The 20,404-nt window shown below is 41.4% G+C and overlaps 1 protein-coding gene across 6 annotated transcripts in view; it reads left to right on the forward strand.

Moving 5' to 3' along the window:
• Positions 1-20,404, forward strand: part of SGCZ (sarcoglycan zeta) — a 1,585,391-nt gene that overhangs the window by 1,462,577 nt on the left and 102,410 nt on the right. The window lies entirely within an intron of this gene.

Below are 20,404 nucleotides of genomic sequence, written 5' to 3' on the forward strand. Positions count from 1 at the left end.
CACATGATCCAATATTTGGCCAACCAAGGGTCTGATTTTTGTCCAAAGGACGTGTGCCAGGAACTTGTCTTGCATACTAATGGTACACAATTGTCGACCAACAGACACCAATGTGATGTACTAAGAGGAATTTCAGCTCTTGAGCGCCACCCTTTGGGCCCCTTCTGCTCATTTTGTGTTTGGGGAGCATTGATTCCGAGCATGCGTGTTTGTATTTTTGACTTTTGTGTGATGGACTTGTGTACTGACAATACAAAAATCAGACAATAGACCATTGTCAGCCGAAAATTTACTAGCCTGCCATCTAATATTTGTTGGCCAAAAGTTGGACAGCAAATGTCAGAAGGAGCGTACTAATGGTCAGATTTTAGGACAACAGTCTGTCAACAGACAATCCCCTGCCAACAATTGGATCATGTGTACGAGGCTTGATACTCACAAAATTGTACAGAGGTAAAGTAGGAGTAAAAGAAAAGGAATGTTTGCATTTACTAAAAAATAAAAAAGATATTAAGCAGTAAAAAATGAAATAACAGGTATATTTCCTCAGAGTGTAAGTTGGAAGAGGTTAGGAACTGTTCCACTTCTGAGGGTGAGTGAAATGTCAGCCACTCACCCTCTGGCATTGTGCGGTGAAAGACAGCAAAATAGGTGAATTTGATATGTTGATTTCATACATTGTTGAAATAAAGCAGTACAGACCAAAAGAGGTTTACGTTTGCAGGTAACTTCCATATAGTATCTATAGTATAGCTATTTTGCAGCATAATTCAAGTAGCGAACGATGACCGATCTTGGAGATTTCCAATTTTCAGTAGTGGGTCCTATTCTGTGTGCTCGTTCCACTAGACACTAGACCAATAATTTGTTTGCTGTTCCTCCTAGAGCTATTTTCCAAATAGTAAATTTTATCTTGCAGAAATTGTGGGGCCTCCCTGTGTGTATGTGCAGTACATCATTGGCAGTTTGTTTAATCTCCTCTTCAAGAAAGGATACTTTCTGCTCTGATTCCTGTATGAGTGTGCTCCAAGTTCCATGTAGAGCTTGGTAATGCCTTGGGAAACAGTAGATTCCACACCTATGGTGGGTGTGAGAATTGCAGCTCCTGCTTCAGCAATGCGGGCATAGGTTAGATCAGTAGATTTTGCAAGAGCTGCAGCCATGCACTGTGTGTCTGAGCTAGATGGGAGGGGTGAGCTCTCCTCTGTGTGCCTGCCTGCAGTTGCTGTGTCGGCCATAGTGATGTCTGCTGGCCACTAGGAAGGTTCTGACTGATCTGTCATATGAATGGGCCTGGGAGCAATCTACAAAACAGTTCATAGAGGCTCCCTGGTGTGTCAGCAGTTGGGCCGACAGTGGTAGGAGCTCCTGGGGTGTTTTTTTATATGTATTTAGCAGTGGGGTCAGCAGGAGTATGGAGCTCTTGCCTCCGAACCATGAAGCGCCGAAAACGGAAGCCTTCTTAAGGTCTATTTTTAGGTGAATACATATTTGTTCATCTTATATTCGAATGTGCTTTGGGATTTCTTATATTTATTAGGTGGAATGTTAGAGGCAGGGGTCACCAAGTTAAGCACTCCCCTATTCTTTCTTTCCTTAAGACGTGAAAGACTGATGTGACCCAATACTCCCCCAGTAAATCATGGATGAGCTGGGATTATCATGCAACCCATACATCCTCCTCTTGGGGGGTTTCTATTTTTATACTTGCATTTGTTCATTTTTTGTTACATCATATGCAGTTGAACCAGCAGGGACAATAGGTTTTCCTATGGTACATTATTTGCGGCTCCCACTGGTGATATTGGCCTTCTATGCCCCTTTCCTTTAATATGTAAGTTGTGCATGAGGGGGGTGGTCTTCATGTTCTCTTACTGTGGAGTTGATTTGGCTGGGAGATTTTATTATAGTATTAAACCCTGGTTTAAATTGGACACATTGGACATGTGGGACGTGGGGTCCCACTAAAAATCCATACCAGACCCTTTATCCGAGCACGCAAACCTGGCAAGCCACAGGAAAAGAGGGGGGGAACGAGAGAGCGTCCCCCCGAACTGTACCAGGCCACATGCTCTCAACATTGGGAGGATGCTTTGGGGGTCTGTGACCCCTCAAAGCACCATGTCCCCATGTTGATGGGGACAAGGGCCTTATCCCCACAACCCTGGACGGTGGTTGTGGGGGTCTGTGGGCGGGGGTGTAATCAAAATCTGGAAGTCCCCTTTACATCCCCCTGTTTGAAATGGTAAGGGGGTACAAAAGTACCCCTATCATTTCACAAAGAAAGTGTAAAAAATTGTTAAATAAGACAAACACACTTTTGAAAAATCCCTTTATTAAAAATAAAAAAAATAAAAAAAAAGAATAAATTCCAGCGGTGCTAATCCACTCTTGCTATCCAGCGACGGATGATCATCTCTCCGGGGTCCAGCGATGGCTGATCTGATCCAGCGACGGGTGATTTTCAGTCCAGCGCAGTCCATCCATGCATCCGTCTTCTGTGTCCACTGAGGAGACACTGCGGAGATCCCAGCGCTGATGTTTCTTATATTAGGAGAGCGGGGCCACCCGTCACCTGACCCCGCCCCTCTGATGCTAGAGAGGGAAGCCAGGGGTTCTCCAATGACGTATGGGTGACCCCGCCGCCCTCTGATGTAACGGAAACCTGGGTTCCCCTTAATATCCATACCAGACCTGAAGGGCCTGGTAATTGAATTTAGGGGAACCCCACGCTTTTTTTTTTTCATCAATAAATGAATTGTCGGCTCCTGTAATACAGAGAACAGTCATTGAGTGTTCTCTGTATTACGGGAGCCAACAATTCATATAGCCGCAAGTGATTTTAAAAGACTTTTTTTCCTGCAGAAATGACACTTTATGCAGGGACAGTTCTAAGCAAAGGAAACATGCGCCCCATTCACAGGCATACTATAGACACCCCCCCAGGCACGAAATTTAAAGGAATATTACACTTTTATTGTTTCACTTTAATCATTATTAAAATCACTGCTCCTGAAAAAACATCCGTTTTTAAAACTTTTTTTTGCATTGATCCATGTCCCCTGGGGCAGGACCCAGGTCCCCAAACACTTTTTAGGACAGTAACTTGCATATTAGCCTTTAAAATTAGCACGTTAGATTTCTCCCATAGACTTGTTCCGGCTTTTCGAATTTGCCGCGAACAACCCAAATTGTTCACTGTTCGCTGAACACGCTAAAAGGCACTGTTCGAGTCGAACATGAGTTTGACTCGAACTCGAAGCTCATCTCTATTAACCACTTAAGCCCTGGACCATTTGGCTGCCCAAAGACCAGAGCACTTTTTTTTTTTGCGATTCGGCACTACATCGCTTTAACTGACAATTTTGTGGTTGTGCAACGTGGCTCCCAAAAATATTGACGTCCTTTTTTCCCCACAAACAGAGCTTACTTTTGGTGGTATTTGATCACCTCTGCGTTTTTTTTTTTTTTGCGCTATAAACAAAAAAAGGGTAAATTTTGAAAAATTGCTATAATATACCCCAAAAATATTTAGAAATGTTTTTTTTTTCCTCAGTTTAGGCCGATACTTATTCTTCTACATATTTTTGTTAAAAAAAATGCAATAAGTGTTTATTGATTGGTTTGCGCAAAAGTTACAGCGTCTACAAAATAGGGGATAGTTTTATGGCATTTTTATTAATAATTTTTTTTACTAGTAATGGCAGTGATCAACGTTTTTTATCATGACTGCGACATTATGGCAGACAGATCGGACACTTTTGGCGTGATGTTGGTACCATTCACATTTATACAGTGCTCAGTGCATTGATTACTGTGTAAATGTGACTGGCAGCGAAGGGTTTACCACTAGGTGGTGTTGTAGGCGTTAAGTGTGTCCTAGGGAGTGTTTCTAACTGTGTGGGGCGGGGCTATGTGAGACCCACGATCACACTCACAAAGGTCGCAGTGGTGTGTGTGCGCCCGCAAACCACTTCTTAAAGGGCAATGTACAGGTACATTAATCTGCCTGTACGTGCCCTTCTGCCAACGCATATCGACGTGAGCCAGTCAGCAAGCGGTTAATGGCCAAATAAAGACTCTCTTATTCTGGTATCCTATAGACTAGTGGTCATCAACCCTGTCCTCAGGGCCTACTAACAGGCCAAGGGAGAGATCAACGGCTGCAGCGGCCGTAAGTTAAAAAAAAAAGTGCCATCCTCCCCCAGTGAATCCTCCCCCAGTGCCATCCTCCCCCCCAGTGCCATCCTCACCCCAGTGCCATCCTCCCCAGTGCCATCCTCCCCAGAGACACCTGCCCCCAGTGCCACCTGTTAGTGCTATCTGTTCCCAGTGCCACCTGTTAGTGCTATCTGTCCCCAGTGCCACATGTTGTCAGTGCCATCTGTCACCAGTGCCACGTATCAGTGCCATCTGTCATCAGTGCCATCTGCCATAAGGGCCACATATTAGTGCAATCTGTCATCAGTGCCACGTATCAGTGCCATTTGTCATCAGTGCCACCTGTCAGTGTCACGTGCCATCAGTTGTCAGTGTCACGTGTCATCAATGCCACTTGTCAGTGCCATCTGTTATCAGTGTCACACGTCATTGGTGCCACGTATTAGTGTCATCTCTCATCGGTGCCACATATTAGTGCCACGTATTAGTGCCATCTGTCATCAGTGCCACGTATTAGTGCCATCTGTCATCAGTGCCACATATTAGTGCCATATGTCATCAGTGCCACATATTAGTGCCATCTTTCATCAGTGCCAAGTGTCATCAGTGCCACGTATCAGTGCCATCTGTCATCAGTGCCACGTGTCATTGTCCTGGTGCTCCAGGGCCTTCAAAAGTGTAATAGGTAGTCAACAAGTTAGATGTGTAATTTATGCTCCTAGAACATGTGACGGCACTCCCTGCATGTTGGGCCTCTCTATGTGGCCAGGCTGGGAAAAAGTCCCACACATGTGGTATTGTAATACTCAGGAGGAGTAGCAGAATTTTTTTGGGGGTGTCATTTGTGGTATACACATGCCACGTGGGAGAAATAACCTATTACAATGACAATTTTGTGGGAAAAAAATCTTAATTTTGCAAAGAATTGTGGGAAAAAATGACATCAAAAAGCTCACCATGCCTCTTACTAAATACCTTGGAATGTCTACTTTCCAAAAAGGGGTCATTTGGGGGGTATTTGTACCTTCCTGGCTTGTTCGGGTCGCAAGAAGTGAGATAGACCACCAGTACATCAGATGTGATCAATTTTGTGCGATTCGCACCACATCTTGTAGACTCTCTAACTCTCTCAAAGACCAAATAATATCGACTAATTTGGGTTATTTTTACCAAAGATATGTAGCAGTATAAATTGTGGGCAAAATTTATGATGAAAAATTAATAATTTGCATAATTTTGTCACAGAAACAAAGAAATATGCGTTTTTTTTTTCAAAATTTTTGGTCTTTTTTCATTTATAGCGCAAAAAATAAAAACCCCAGAGGTGATCAAATACCACCAAAAGAAAGCTCTATTTGTGGGAAAAAAAGGAAAAAAATTCATTGGGGTACAGTGTTGCATGACTGAGTAATTGTCATTCAAAGTGTGAGAGCACCAAAAGCTTAAAATTGGTCTGGGCAGGAAGGGTGTTTAAGTGCCCAGTAAGCAAGTGGTTAAGGATGAGCCGAACAAACCTCATTTCGGTTTGCACCAGAACATCCGAACAGGCAAAAAATTCAGAAGAACGCGCAAACGCTGTTAAAGTCTATGGGACACGAACATGAAAAATCAAAACTGCAAATTTTAAAGGCTTATATGCATGTTATTGCCATAAAAAGTGTTTGGGGACCTGGGTCCTGCCCCAGGGGACATGTATTAATGCAAAAATAGGATATTTGTAATCACCACGAAATCCTTTTCTCTGAAGTTCATTGAGGGACTAGCTGTTGATTGTAGACCACAGGAATCAAAAATGCATAAAAAAAGAAAAAAATTCCCAGGACCAATGGTCCCACCAGGAGCCAGATCCTTCTCCTACACTAGGCAGAAACAAACTGAGCTGCTGGATGCAGTGTGAGGGGTTATAGCCAGTAGGACAGCCCCCTGGGCGGTACTGTGCCAGTGTTGCTGTTTTTAACACTTTCTGCCTAGTCCTCCCCTAAAGAGGCGATATAACCCTAAGGTCAAGATGAAGATGCTGTGTCCGTCAATGAACGAAAGGGAAAAAAAGTTTTCAAAAAATGTCAGTTTTTTCAGGAGCAGTGATTTTAACAATGCTTAAAGTGAAACAATAAAAATGAAATATTCCTTTACGTGTTGTGCCAGGGGCCAGTGCACAGTTTTCCCATGTTTAGAACAGTACCACAGAAAGATTTCTAAAGGAAAAAAGTAATTTAAAACTGATTGCAGCTGTATTTAATTGTTGGGTCTCTGCATATAGACAAAATTCATTGAAAAAAATGGTATGCCCCCCCCCTCCCAGTCCATTACCAGGCCCTTTGGGTCTGGTATGAATATTAAGGGAAACCCCGAACTAAAAATTTAAAATAAAATTGCATGGGGGTCCCCCAAAATGCATACCAGGTCGAGTATTAAAGGTCTACAGATGAACATGTTAAAAAGAGGTTGGATTAAAAAAAAATATTACATATGTGTTATAGATGAAGTAAACTGTTGGTGAAGTTGGTTAAAATATGAAAAATGTTTAAAAACCTCTACACATTTATAACAATATGTATTTATAGACTGAAAAACTGTTCAGGATAAAGGAGACATACTTTCTACATATTAAATTTCACCAAAAAATTACACTTTGCAAGGGCAAATTATAGAGCTCTGACTTGGAAACTAAATTTAATTTATCATTATCACTGCCAGAAATGAAATATTTCATAATTACTATTTCTCCATCTGTGTCAAAATGAACTAGTACTAGATTTTCCAGAGCCTTTAATTGTAGTTTAAAATAAAATGCAAATGGAATACAGGCACAAATATAGTTTAAAACTGAAAAGGGTTGATAGGGAAAAAATCTCAGTCAAATAATTGTAGCCCTGAAATAGAAAATCAATATGTGTACCTTTTGACTGTATCTTTTTTCAAGCTATGCATTCCTTTTTGTTTCTTTTCTCTTTCGTTCCCTACCTACTATGATACTAATCATAATTCACAGTTCATTCCACAGTTCACTAAATGACATGTTCTATTTTATGGCTTGTTATTAGTATACTAGTGTTTTGTTTTTCTGTTACATTTTGTTAATTCTAGCTGGATGGTATAATTATTTCCTTCATATGGACAGGTAAAACTCCTAGACTGGCATAGACAATGCTTCAATTGCCCCTCTCCCAAGGGGGCTTAGCCCTGCCTAATTTTCAACTTCACTACTGGGCAGTCATACTTGTTACAATACGTTGGTGATTTAGCCAGTCTATGCACAATCCGATGGTTACATTGGAAGCAGCTCCTCTGGGGTGCTATGCTGCATTGAGCAACTTGGTTTACCATGTGCATAGGGTTCGTCCCTTAGTTACATGGTACAAGCTAGAGAAGTCTATAAGAAGAATGCAACCTATTCTCCTCATGTGCCTCTTTTGGGGTAATCCTCAGTTGCGGCATCCTTCTCAGCTTCCAGAACCTCAGGTATGGGTGCCTAAGGGAATTGTGGCTCTGAAGCATGTTATCATCGATGGGATATTTTCTTCCTTTGCAGTTCTGTGACAAAAGTTTGCATTGCCTGCTTCTATGTACTTTTGTTAAAAAACTTGATACACACCTCAAAAATTACCACCTAAGTGTATCACCACCGCGCCAACAACCCCTCTCCCAGCTGCTACTTAAATGTATGAATAAATAAACAAGAAGGTGAATGTAGCTAAACCCATCCAAATAACCATAAAATATCACCTTGTAGCGCTAAATTAGTGTAAAAGTAATCAAATTGAAGTTACCCCTCAAACAACAAATTGTGTTACTCACAACAAAATATCTCAAAAAAAATGGAAAATATATATATTTGTGAAAAGACTCAATGTGACAGTCTTAAAATAATAATACATAGATGAAATCAATAGTCCATAAAAAAAAAAATTTAAATCCTTTTCATGTGCAAATCTTATCAGTGTCCATATAATACTGGTATAGCCTTCACCATACACCCTCAGTGACCGTGCCCCCCTAGTTGGAGAACTCACCAGCTGCGGCGCCCAGCACTCTCGTGCCAGGCCAGATGTGCGATTAGATCACTCAAACGATGACAGCAGGTATCCAGCAATCAATGTATATTCTCCTTTAAGGCTTTAATGGAGCAACCCCTCAAAGCATCAGCTGCAATGCCCAGCACTCTCGTGTCAGGCTAGATGTGCGTTTAGATCGCTCAAACGATGACAGCAGGTATCCAGCACTCAATGTATATTCTCCTTTAAGGCTTTTAATGGAGCAACCCCTCAAAGCACCAGCTGCGGCGCCCAGCACTCTCGTGCCAGGCTAGATGTGCGTTTAGATCACTCAAACAATGACAGCAGGTATCCAGCAATCAATGTATATTCTCCTTTAAGGCTTTAATGGAGCAACCCCTCAAAGCATCAGCTGCAACGCCCAGCACTCTCATGTCAGGCTAGATGTGCGTTTAGATCACTCAAACAATGACAGCAGGTATCCAGCACTCAATGTATATTCTCCTTTAAGGCTTTTAATGGAGCAACCCCTCAAAGCACCCACACAGCCCAGCAGGAGGTAGAGGAGCCACATATCCTCTCCGATCACTGCAACCGCAGTGATATGTACTTTTGTTACTTGAGGCATGCTATTCGGGCCTAATTTCTGGAACCGCTTGCACTACAACCAGATGCGGTGGAGCTCTTGCAGATGTCAAGGTTGATGGGAAAACTGCTGTCTTCCCTTTACCTTCATTTGTCAGGGCTAAAACACCTATATCTCCTCTAAAACCTACTACTAATGCTACTCCTCTACTGGAACTTTTTTCATATGGTGTGGCAATGCCCAGCTATTCACTCTTATTGGGTATCATCGATTGATGCTCTGAATGATTTTTGTGACTTGTCTCTGCAACTTGATCCATGAATGATGTTATTGGTAATTATTGAAGAGATAGAAACTACTGGATGTATGAAGCTATTTGTTTTTTACTCTACTATGCATGCAGGGAGCTCCTCTGAAATGGAAGCATAGTTTGGTGCATAGTTGGAAATACACAGTAAATGCAGTTTTACCATTGTACAAGTTAACCTATGGGAGTAGAAACTGTAAAAAAAATGTGATATGGTCTGCCTGGATTGATGCATATGGTTCAGATGAACTTGATGTGTAATTTGGTGGGACTTGGGTTGTGGCTCATGTAGCTCTCTCCTCCTGACTTGCCGTTTTTCTCTTAATTTCTTCCTCTCTGTCTCCATCCCCCCCTTTCCATTTTTCCATCCCCTTTCTTCTGTTTTCCCCCATGCACACCCCCCCCCCCCCACTTTACTTACAGCCTTGGGTGAAGTGTTATTCTGGTGCACCTGATTGATGGGCGACATTTTGAGTTTTATTTGTTTTATGTCGGGGATGCTGCTGATACTAACCTTTTATTGTGGGAAACTGTATGTATACACTCTCCTACTTACATTTGGCACTGTTTGGGAATAGTGCTATGATCTGTTGTATTTTTGACTGTGGCCTAGGCATGATAGATTTGTGTTATACCGAGTGTCATTTTGTATTAACCCTGTGCTTTATTCAATAAACCTTTAACTGTTAAAAAAAAATTGTAGTTCATGCTTTTTTTTCCAGGCTTTCCTTACCCCCTCATCCATCACAAACCTCCCTAGCTGACCCCCTCCCTCCTCATACACCATGAGAAGAAATGTGACTACCCCCACCCCTGTACTCATCACAAGTAAAATCCAGCCCTTTTCCTTTTTTCCTCATTTCTATTTTTGCTTGTGTTTCATTCTAATTAACACTGATTTCTATACTCAAAATTAAAAGGACATAAACAAAAATGATTGGCTAACCCTGCTATTACTGTCAAACTACTTCCTTCCGCTGGACCTATGGCCAGGATATGAACCTTATCTTTGCAATCTCCATTACCACTTGTACACCTATAGTTAATATCACTGTGATGTATACAGTGGGGAAAATTATTATTTGATCCCCTGCAGATTTTGTAAGTTTGCCCACTTACAAAGAAACAAGGGATCTATAATTTTTATCATAGGTGTTTTTTAAATAATTTGCTTGGGTCCACTACTTATTTTACCCACTGAACTGCTACTTAATTTATAACATTTGTTTTATGTTTTTTTGCGGATTTTTGGTTGATATTGTGTTGGAATAAACTCTGAAGGTTTTTCCTATGGAGTTCCGATGGAATTTCACTGAAACTGTCATGCGTAAACACAATCACACCAAAGTTCGATCATCAAGAATGTGGTAATGTAGCGTGGGTACGACGGGACTAGAAAAAGGAAGTTCAATAGCCAGTAGCCAATAGCTTCTGTCTCGTACTTGCTTCAGAGCATGCGTCGTTTTTGGTTCATTGGAACAGCATACAGACGAGTGGTTTTCCCAATAGGAATTTTGTCAGTCGGAAATATTTAGAACATGTTCTATTTCTAGGTCCATCAGAATTTTAGAGAAAAAAAAAAATTAGATGAGGCATACACCCAGACTTTTTCGGTCGGACATTCCGCTCGTGTGTAAGCGGCATAACCCTTTCCCTTTAAATGAATGGTCCCTGGCCCAACCCTTTCATTCATTGAATTTCAGTTCTTTCAATTTTGGAGGCTCGGGTCACATGTGGACTTTACCTATACAGTCTTCCAGGAAACTCCTGTGCCCCTAAGTTGACATCTATCAATCAAGACATTTTGATATTTTTATAACTGCTTCCAAGAGCCAGCCCACTGATTGCAGCAGAGCTGAGGGCTTTTGAGAGGTACTCTAAGGTAGGGTGCTGTGATGTTTTCAGGAAGCTTTGAACAGCACTTTACCGACCAGTTTCATCAGCCATAATCTCCTTGTGTTGCACAGAAAAGCGCAATTACCCATTGATGGCAACACTGAGACCAAAATGAGGAATGAAATAAAAGTAGAAAGGTTTTATTATTACATTATATTAGCATGTTGATGGGGGGGGGGGGGGCTTTAAATAGTGGTAAAATTGTACTAAAATAGCACTTTCATCTTCCTATCTGTTCATTATATATTCAATTGAGCAGTGCATTGTGGGATCAGAAGCCTTGGATGAGCTGGGTGTTTGTCTTTTTATTTCACAAAGGGACTATTTTGATCTGCTCCAGATTTTTTATATACATGTGTTTTAAAAGGTCTGCACAAACCTGCAGAAATTAAGCTTTTTCATGGAGGAGTCAGCAGCCTTTGAAGTCCAACTTGATTTCCATCATAGTCTTCATCTTCAATGAACTAGAGGGTTTATCATTTTCAGAATCACGCTTTTTTACATCTCCAGTGATGTAGCTGAAGGGTCCATTGCTTTAATTACTCATTCACTGCCTATTAATTCTGGCCTTAAAAATACAGGATATGTATCAACTCACAAATCCTTCCATTTGAAGAAAATTGCTGTGTTAACACCCTCATAAAAATGCCTCATTAATTTGAGCTGGCTCTTGAGTGTTGTCCAGTTTACAATGTTCCTGTTCATCTTCTGTCAGAGCATCTGCCCTACAAAACATCAGTTATTAGTGGCATCATGTTAACTATAATGATTGCAGTAAGTGATTTGTGTAATGTATATCTGTTATGTATAGATCAATACATGCTAACCTCTGTTTACTCCTCTGAAATGAAATGCTGCAAATTCACTTAGCGTAGTACATTGAGCATGTAAATTGCACACTTACTGTAAATAAAAAGCTAAGTGATTCCTTTTCTGTAAACACAATATAGACTGTATCACTAAAATGTAATATAAAACCTTTAAATATGCATTTTGCATATCGGATATACACTTTAAATATGTAACTGCAATACTGCAAAAATTATTTTTTTTCAAGGATAATTTCACCCATAAGAAAAATTCACAAGGTCCTGCTGTAAAATTTTATTATTACGTTAATAAAATGGTATGAAGATTTTCATGACGCTCAGGAAACAGACAGCATAATAAATACAAATGCTTATTTCTTATTAACATATTGTAATACAATGCCTTGAAAAAATAATCTTACCCCTTGACATTTTACACATTTTGCCATGTTACAACCAAAAAACCTAAATGTATTTTGTTGGGATTTTATGTGATAGACCAACACAATGTGGCACATAATTGTGAAGTGGAAGGAAAATAATGAATGATTTTAATTTTTTTTTTTTACAAATAAATATGTGAAAAAAGTGTGGCGTGCCACTTTACTTTTATACCCCTAACTAAAATCTAGTGGAACCAATTGCCTTCAGAAGTCACCTAATTAGTGAATAGAATTCCGCTGTGAGTAATTTAATCTCACTATAAATGCAGCTGTTCTGTGAAGCCCTCAGATGTTTGTTGGAGAACCTTAGTGAACAAACAGCATCATGAAGGCCAAGAAACACACGAGACAGGTTGAGAATAAAGTTGTGGAGAAGTTTAAAGCAGGATTGGGTTATAAAAAATAAGCCAAGCTTTGAATTTCTCACAAAGCACTGTTAAATACATCATCGAAAAATGAAAAGCGTATGGAACAACTGCAAACCTACCAAGACATGGCCTTCCACCTAAACTGACAGACCAGGTAAGGAGAGCTTTAATCAGAGAAGCAGCCAAGAGGCCCATGGTAACTCTGGAGGAGCTGCAGAGATCCACAGCTCAAATGGGATAATCTGTCCACAGGACAACTATTAGTCGTTCACTCCACAAATCTGGCCTTTATGGAAGAGTGGCATAAAGAAAGCCATTGTTGAAAGAAAGCCATAAAAAGTCCCATTTGCAGTTTGCGAGAAGCCGTGTGGGGGACACAGCAAACATGTGGAAGAAGGTGCTCTGCTCAGATGAGACCAAAATTTTACTTTTTGGCCTAATAGCAAAACGCTGTGTGTGATGGAAAACTAACACTGCACACCCTGAACACACCATCCTCACCATGAAACATTGTGGTGGCAGCATCATGTTGTGGGGATGCTTTTCTTCAGCAGGGACTGGGAAGCTGACCAGGGTTGATGGGAAGATGAATGGAGACAAATACAGGGAAATCTTAGAAGAAAATCTGCTAGAGTCTGCAAAAGACTTGTGACTGAGGTGGAGGTTCACCTTCCAGCAGGACGACAACCCTAAACATACAGGCAGAGCTACAATGGAATGGTTTGGATCAAAGCATATTCATGTGTCAGCATGGCCCAGTCAAAGTCCAGACCCAAATCTAGTTGAGAATCTGTGGCAAGACTTGAAAATTGCTGTTCACAGGCACTCTCCATCCAATCTGACAGAGCTTGAGCTATTTTGCAAGGAACGGGTAAAAATGTCACTCTCTGTGCAAAGCTGTTAGATACATCCCCAAAAAGACTTGCAGCTGTAATTGCAGCAAAAAGTGTTCTACAAAGTATTGAGGGCTGAATATAAATGCACGCCACACTTTTCACATATTTAATTGTAAAACATTTTGAAAACCATTGATCATTTTCCTTCCACTTCACAATTATGTGCCACTTTGTGTTGGTCTATCACATTAAATCTCAATGAAATACATTTATGTTTTTGGTTGTAACATGACAAAATAAGGAACATTTCAAGGAGTGTGAATACTTTTTCAAGGCACTTTATGAGCACACAGTAGGTAAATACTGTAAAAATCTATGATAAGTTATGATGTAGCCCAAATCTTGTGGCGGGATCTTGTCATTATGAGGCTTTTTTTTTTTTTTTTGCAGAGAGAATTGTATGATATAATAGGGTTTAATTAACCATTTGCCGACCAGCCTCCATCATTATACAGCAGCAGGTCGACACAATCCAACAAATCACCATAGGTGTATGTCGGCATCTTTAAGGGATATAGCATGCTGATGTGGGTGCGAGAACCAGAACAGGGATGTGTGTATATAAACACACACATCCATGTTCTGACAGAAGAGGAGAAACAGGTTGTCTGTTCCTAATAATTAGGAACAGCGATCTGTTCCTCCCCCAGTGAGTCACATCCCCATACAGTTAGAAACACTCCCTAGGTAACACATTTAACCCCTTGATCGCCCCTAGTATTAACCCCTTCCCTGCCAGTGACATTTATACAGTAATCAGTGGCTCTGATCCCTGTATAGATGTCAATGGTCTCAAAAATGTACCAAAAGTGTCTGATCTGTTCACCGCAATGTTGCAGTCCCACTAAAAACCGCTGATTGCCGCCATCCCTCATAAAAAAAAAATAATGCCATAAATCTATCCCCTATAACTTTTGCACAAACCAATCAACATATGCTTATTGTGATTTTTTTTACCAAAAATATGTAGAAGAATATATATTGGCCTAAACCGATGAAGAAATTGATTTTTTTACATTTTTGCATGTATCAATGCAAAAATAGAATTTTTGTACTCACCGTAAAATCCTTTTCTCTGAAGTTCATTGACGGACACAGCATCTTCACCTTGACCTTAGGGTTATATCGCCCCTTTAGGAGAGGACTAGGCAGAAAGTGTTAAAAACAGCAACACTTGCACGGCACAAGTTTTAAAAATGGCTGTTTTTTTCGGGAGCAGTGATTTTAATAATGCTTAAAGTGAAACAATAAAAGTGTAATATTCCTTTAAATTTCGTACCTGGGGGGTGTCTATAGTATGCCTGTAAAGGGGCGCATGTTTCCCATGCTTAGAACTGTCCCTGCACAAAGTGTCATTTCTGCAGGAAATAAAGTCATTTAAAATCACTTGCGGCTATAATGAATTGCCGGCTCCCCGTAATACAGAGACGTCATTGAAAGTCATTGATTAAAAAAAGCGTGGGGTTCCCCCAAATTCAATTACCAGGCCCTTCAGGTCTGGTATGGATATTAAGGGGAACTCCACGTCAAATGAAAAAAAAATTACGTGGGGTTCCTCCTAAATATTCATACCAGAACCTTCAGGTCTGGTATGGATTTTAAGGGGAACTCCACACAAATGTAAAAAAAATGGCATGGAGTTCCCCCTAAAAATCCATACCAGACCCTTTATCCGAGCTCGCAACCTGGCAGGTCGAAGGAAAAGAGGGGGAACGAGAGAGCGCCCCCCCTCCTGAACCATACCAGGCCACATGCACATACCCTCAACATTGGGAGGATGCTTTGGGGGTCTGTGACCCCTCAAAGCACCTTGTCCCCATGTTGATGAGGACAAGGGCCTCATCCCACAACCCTGGCCGTTGGTTGTGGGGGTCTGCGGGCGGGGGGCTTATCAGAATCTGGAAGCCCCCTTTAACAAGGGGACCCCCACAACCACCAGCCAGGGTTGTGGGGATGAGGCCCTTGTCCCCATCAACATGGGGACAAGGTGCTTTGAGGGGTCACAAAGCATCCTCCCAATGTTGAGGGCATGTGGCCTGGTACGGTTTCCTTTGACCTGCCAGGTTGCATGCTCGGATAAAGGGTCTGGTATGGATATTTAGGGGGAACCCCACGTCATTTTTTTTAAATTTGACACAGGGTTCCCCTTAATATCCATACCAGACCTGAAGGGCCTGGTAATTGAATTTGGGGGAACCCCACGCTTTTCTTTTTTTTTATCAATGACTTTCAATGACTGTTCTCTGTATTACGGGGAGCCGACAATTCATTATAGCCGCGAGTGATTTTAAATGACTTTTTTTCCCACTTTTGCAGGGACAGTTCTAAGCACGGGAAACATGTGCCCCTTTACAGGCATACTATAGACACCCCCCAGGTACGAAGTTTAAAGGAATATTACACTTTCATTGTTTCACTTTAAGCATTATTAAAATCACTGCTCCCCAAAAAATGTCATTTTTAAAACTTTTTTTTGCATTGGTACATGTCCCCTGGGGCAGGACCCAAGTCCCCAAATGCTTTTTAGGACAATAACTTGCATATCAGTCTTTAAAATTAGCACTTTTCACGCTTTTCGAATTTGACGCGAACACCCCAAATTGTTCACTGTTCGCTGAGCAGGCGAACAGGCAATGTTCGAGTCGAACATGAGTTTGACTCGAACTCGAAGCTCATCCCTACTTGTGGGTGACAGCGGCCATTTCACCACAGTGCTAAGACACATATTTTGTGGTTTTATTATTTTTTATCAAGTTGTTATGGGTAAAGTTCAGGGGACTTTCACACTGCCAGGTAGCAAAATTGCATCAAAAATGCATTTGCATTTTTACCAACATTTTGCTGTTTTTCAGATGCATTTCTTTGCATTTCTGGTGCGTTGCGGTGCATTTCTTTTTGTGTTTTTTTTTGTGTTGCCTGCACCTATGAAAAATGGACATGTGACCCAAAGGGCTCATAAGGGCTGCTGATTTGGTTATAGCAATCTGCCAATTACCCTGCTGCCAACCCCCCATTAACTATTGACAATGAACAGTTATTTTTCTCCATTTTGTTGCTTTTATTGTGGTATACAACTTGGATGGGAGAAAAGGGAATATGAAATGTCCCTGATACAGCACATTCTTGAAATTACTGATGGCCTTGGCCTTGTATCTCTGTATTTCTGTGCATTAACTTCTTTACTGACTGTTGTTTCTTTTATTTTGTGCAAATCCTTTACTGCATAGTTACTGAGTTACTAGCTTCACTTCCAAAAGAACAAAAAGAACCACTATGAATAATTCCCATTTGTAAACCGGAATGATGCTGTCTCTGTGAATTAAAGAGCCAGAGCTGCACACAGCTGCTCCCTCCAGTCTCCATAAATTGGACAGTGACCCAGTCTTTGGAAGGCATTACCAATGTGCTAACCAGGCCAGGTCGACACAATCCAACAAATCACCATAGGTGTATGTCGGCATCTTTAAGGGATATAGCATGCTGATGTGGGTGCGAGAACCAGAACAGGGATGTGTGTATATAAACACACACATCCATGTTCTGACAGAAGAGGAGAAACAGGTTGTCTGTTCCTAATAATTAGGAACAGCGATCTGTTCCTCCCCCAGTGAGTCACATCCCCATACAGTTAGAAACACTCCCTAGGTAACACATTTAACCCCTTGATCGCCCCTAGTATTAACCCCTTCCCTGCCAGTGACATTTATACAGTAATCAGTGGCTCTGATCCCTGTATAGATGTCAATGGTCTCAAAAATGTACCAAAAGTGTCTGATCTGTTCACCGCAATGTTGCAGTCCCACTAAAAACCGCTGATTGCCGCCATCCCTCATAAAAAAAAAATAATGCCATAAATCTATCCCCTATAACTTTTGCACAAACCAATCAACATATGCTTATTGTGATTTTTTTTACCAAAAATATGTAGAAGAATATATATTGGCCTAAACCGATGAAGAAATTGATTTTTTTACATTTTTGCATGTATCAATGCAAAAATAGAATTTTTGTACTCACCGTAAAATCCTTTTCTCTGAAGTTCATTGACGGACACAGCATCTTCACCTTGACCTTAGGGTTATATCGCCCCTTTAGGAGAGGACTAGGCAGAAAGTGTTAAAAACAGCAACACTTGCACGGCACAAGTTTTAAAAATGGCTGTTTTTTTCGGGAGCAGTGATTTTAATAATGCTTAAAGTGAAACAATAAAAGTGTAATATTCCTTTAAATTTCGTACCTGGGGGGTGTCTATAGTATGCCTGTAAAGGGGCGCATGTTTCCCATGCTTAGAACTGTCCCTGCACAAAGTGTCATTTCTGCAGGAAATAAAGTCATTTAAAATCACTTGCGGCTATAATGAATTGCCGGCTCCCCGTAATACAGAGACGTCATTGAAAGTCATTGATAAAAAAAAGCGTGGGGTTCCCCCAAATTCAATTACCAGGCCCTTCAGGTCTGGTATGGATATTAAGGGGAACTCCACGTCAAATGAAAAAAAAATTACGTGGGGTTCCTCCTAAATATTCATACCAGAACCTTCAGGTCTGGTATGGATTTTAAGGGGAACTCCACACAAATGTAAAAAAAATGGCATGGAGTTCCCCCTAAAAATCCATACCAGACCCTTTATCCGAGCTCGCAACCTGGCAGGTCGAAGGAAAAGAGGGGGAACGAGAGAGCGCCCCCCCTCCTGAACCATACCAGGCCACATGCACATACCCTCAACATTGGGAGGATGCTTTGGGGGTCTGTGACCCCTCAAAGCACCTTGTCCCCATGTTGATGAGGACAAGGGCCTCATCCCACAACCCTGGCCGTTGGTTGTGGGGGTCTGCGGGCGGGGGGCTTATCAGAATCTGGAAGCCCCCTTTAACAAGGGGACCCCCACAACCACCAGCCAGGGTTGTGGGGATGAGGCCCTTGTCCCCATCAACATGGGGACAAGGTGCTTTGAGGGGTCACAAAGCATCCTCCCAATGTTGAGGGCATGTGGCCTGGTACGGTTTCCTTTGACCTGCCAGGTTGCGTGCTCGGATAAAGGGTCTGGTATGGATATTTAGGGGGAACCCCACGTCATTTTTTTTAAATTTGACACAGGGTTCCCCTTAATATCCATACCAGACCTGAAGGGCCTGGTAATTGAATTTGGGGGAACCCCACGCTTTTCTTTTTTTTTATCAATGACTTTCAATGACTGTTCTCTGTATTACGGGGAGCCGACAATTCATTATAGCCGCGAGTGATTTTAAATGACTTTTTTTCCCACTTTTGCAGGGACAGTTCTAAGCACGGGAAACATGTGCCCCTTTACAGGCATACTATAGACACCCCCCAGGTACGAAGTTTAAAGGAATATTACACTTTCATTGTTTCACTTTAAGCATTATTAAAATCACTGCTCCCCAAAAAATGTCATTTTTAAAACTTTTTTTTGCATTGGTACATGTCCCCTGGGGCAGGACCCAAGTCCCCAAATGCTTTTTAGGACAATAACTTGCATATCAGTCTTTAAAATTAGCACTTTTCACGCTTTTCGAATTTGACGCGAACACCCCAAATTGTTCACTGTTCGCTGAGCAGGCGAACAGGCAATGTTCGAGTCGAACATGAGTTTGACTCGAACTCGAAGCTCATCCCTACTTGTGGGTGACAGCGGCCATTTCACCACAGTGCTAAGACACATATTTTGTGGTTTTATTATTTTTTATCAAGTTGTTATGGGTAAAGTTCAGGGGACTTTCACACTGCCAGGTAGCAAAATTGCATCAAAAATGCATTTGCATTTTTACCAACATTTTGCTGTTTTTCAGATGCATTTCTTTGCATTTCTGGTGCGTTGCGGTGCATTTCTTTTTGTGTTTTTTTTTGTGTTGCCTGCACCTATGAAAAATGGACATGTGACCCAAAGGGCTCATAAGGGCTGCTGATTTGGTTATAGCAATCTGCCAATTACCCTGCTGCCAACCCCCCATTAACTATTGACAATGAACAGTTATTTTTCTCCATTTTGTTGCTTTTATTGTGGTATACAACTTGGATGGGAGAAAAGGGAATATGAAATGTCCCTGATACAGCACATTCTTGAAATTACTGATGGCCTTGGCCTTGTATCTCTGTATTTCTGTGCATTAACTTCTTTACTGACTGTTGTTTCTTTTATTTTGTGCAAATCCTTTACTGCATAGTTACTGAGTTACTAGCTTCACTTCCAAAAGAACAAAAAGAACCACTATGAATAATTCCCATTTGTAAACCGGAATGATGCTGTCTCTGTGAATTAAAGAGCCAGAGCTGCACACAGCTGCTCCCTCCAGTCTCCATAAATTGGACAGTGACCCAGTCTTTGGAAGGCATTACCAATGTGCTAACCAGGCCAGAGACGACACGGCATCTCCCCCCGATGACCTGACACATGGCAAACTACTGTTACCAGCCAGTCCATCGCTAACAATGCTGTGTTCCCCGGCTACAGCATTCTACTCTGCTCTGACAAGTTCTTCTTCTGTTACACTGACCTTTCTCCTCCAGAACAGTTCTGTGTCCATGGTCACAGAATGCTGCTCCACTCTCCTCTGCTTGACTGCTACTTCCTTTGCTTGATCCTCTTTACATCCAGTTTTTTTTTTTTTTTTTACCTTAATGCATTCTCTGCATTAAGATAAAAACATTTAAAAGTTTCCCCCTACCACTAAATACTCACCTGAGCCTGATCTCAATCCAGCGCTATGCATGATTACAACAGCTGTTTTCCCCTTTCCCCTATCCCACAGACTTGGCTGAGAGCAATGGGAACCTGGATGCGTCGTTCCTGGATTGTGTTCCTGTAATTACCACATGCCCATTTTATTTTGTTGTCTCGTAAATGGAAATTTGTTTTGCGCAATAAATATCTATTATACAGAACTTCACTATTAGTTCCCTTTCCATTTCAGTGAATATCTCA

This window comes from Lithobates pipiens, unplaced genomic scaffold (assembly GCF_037356315.1).
Source record: "Lithobates pipiens isolate NorthernLeopardFrog02 unplaced genomic scaffold, aLitPip1_a1.2 Scaffold_13, whole genome shotgun sequence".
In the NCBI taxonomy this organism is placed as follows: Eukaryota; Metazoa; Chordata; class Amphibia; order Anura; family Ranidae; genus Lithobates; species Lithobates pipiens.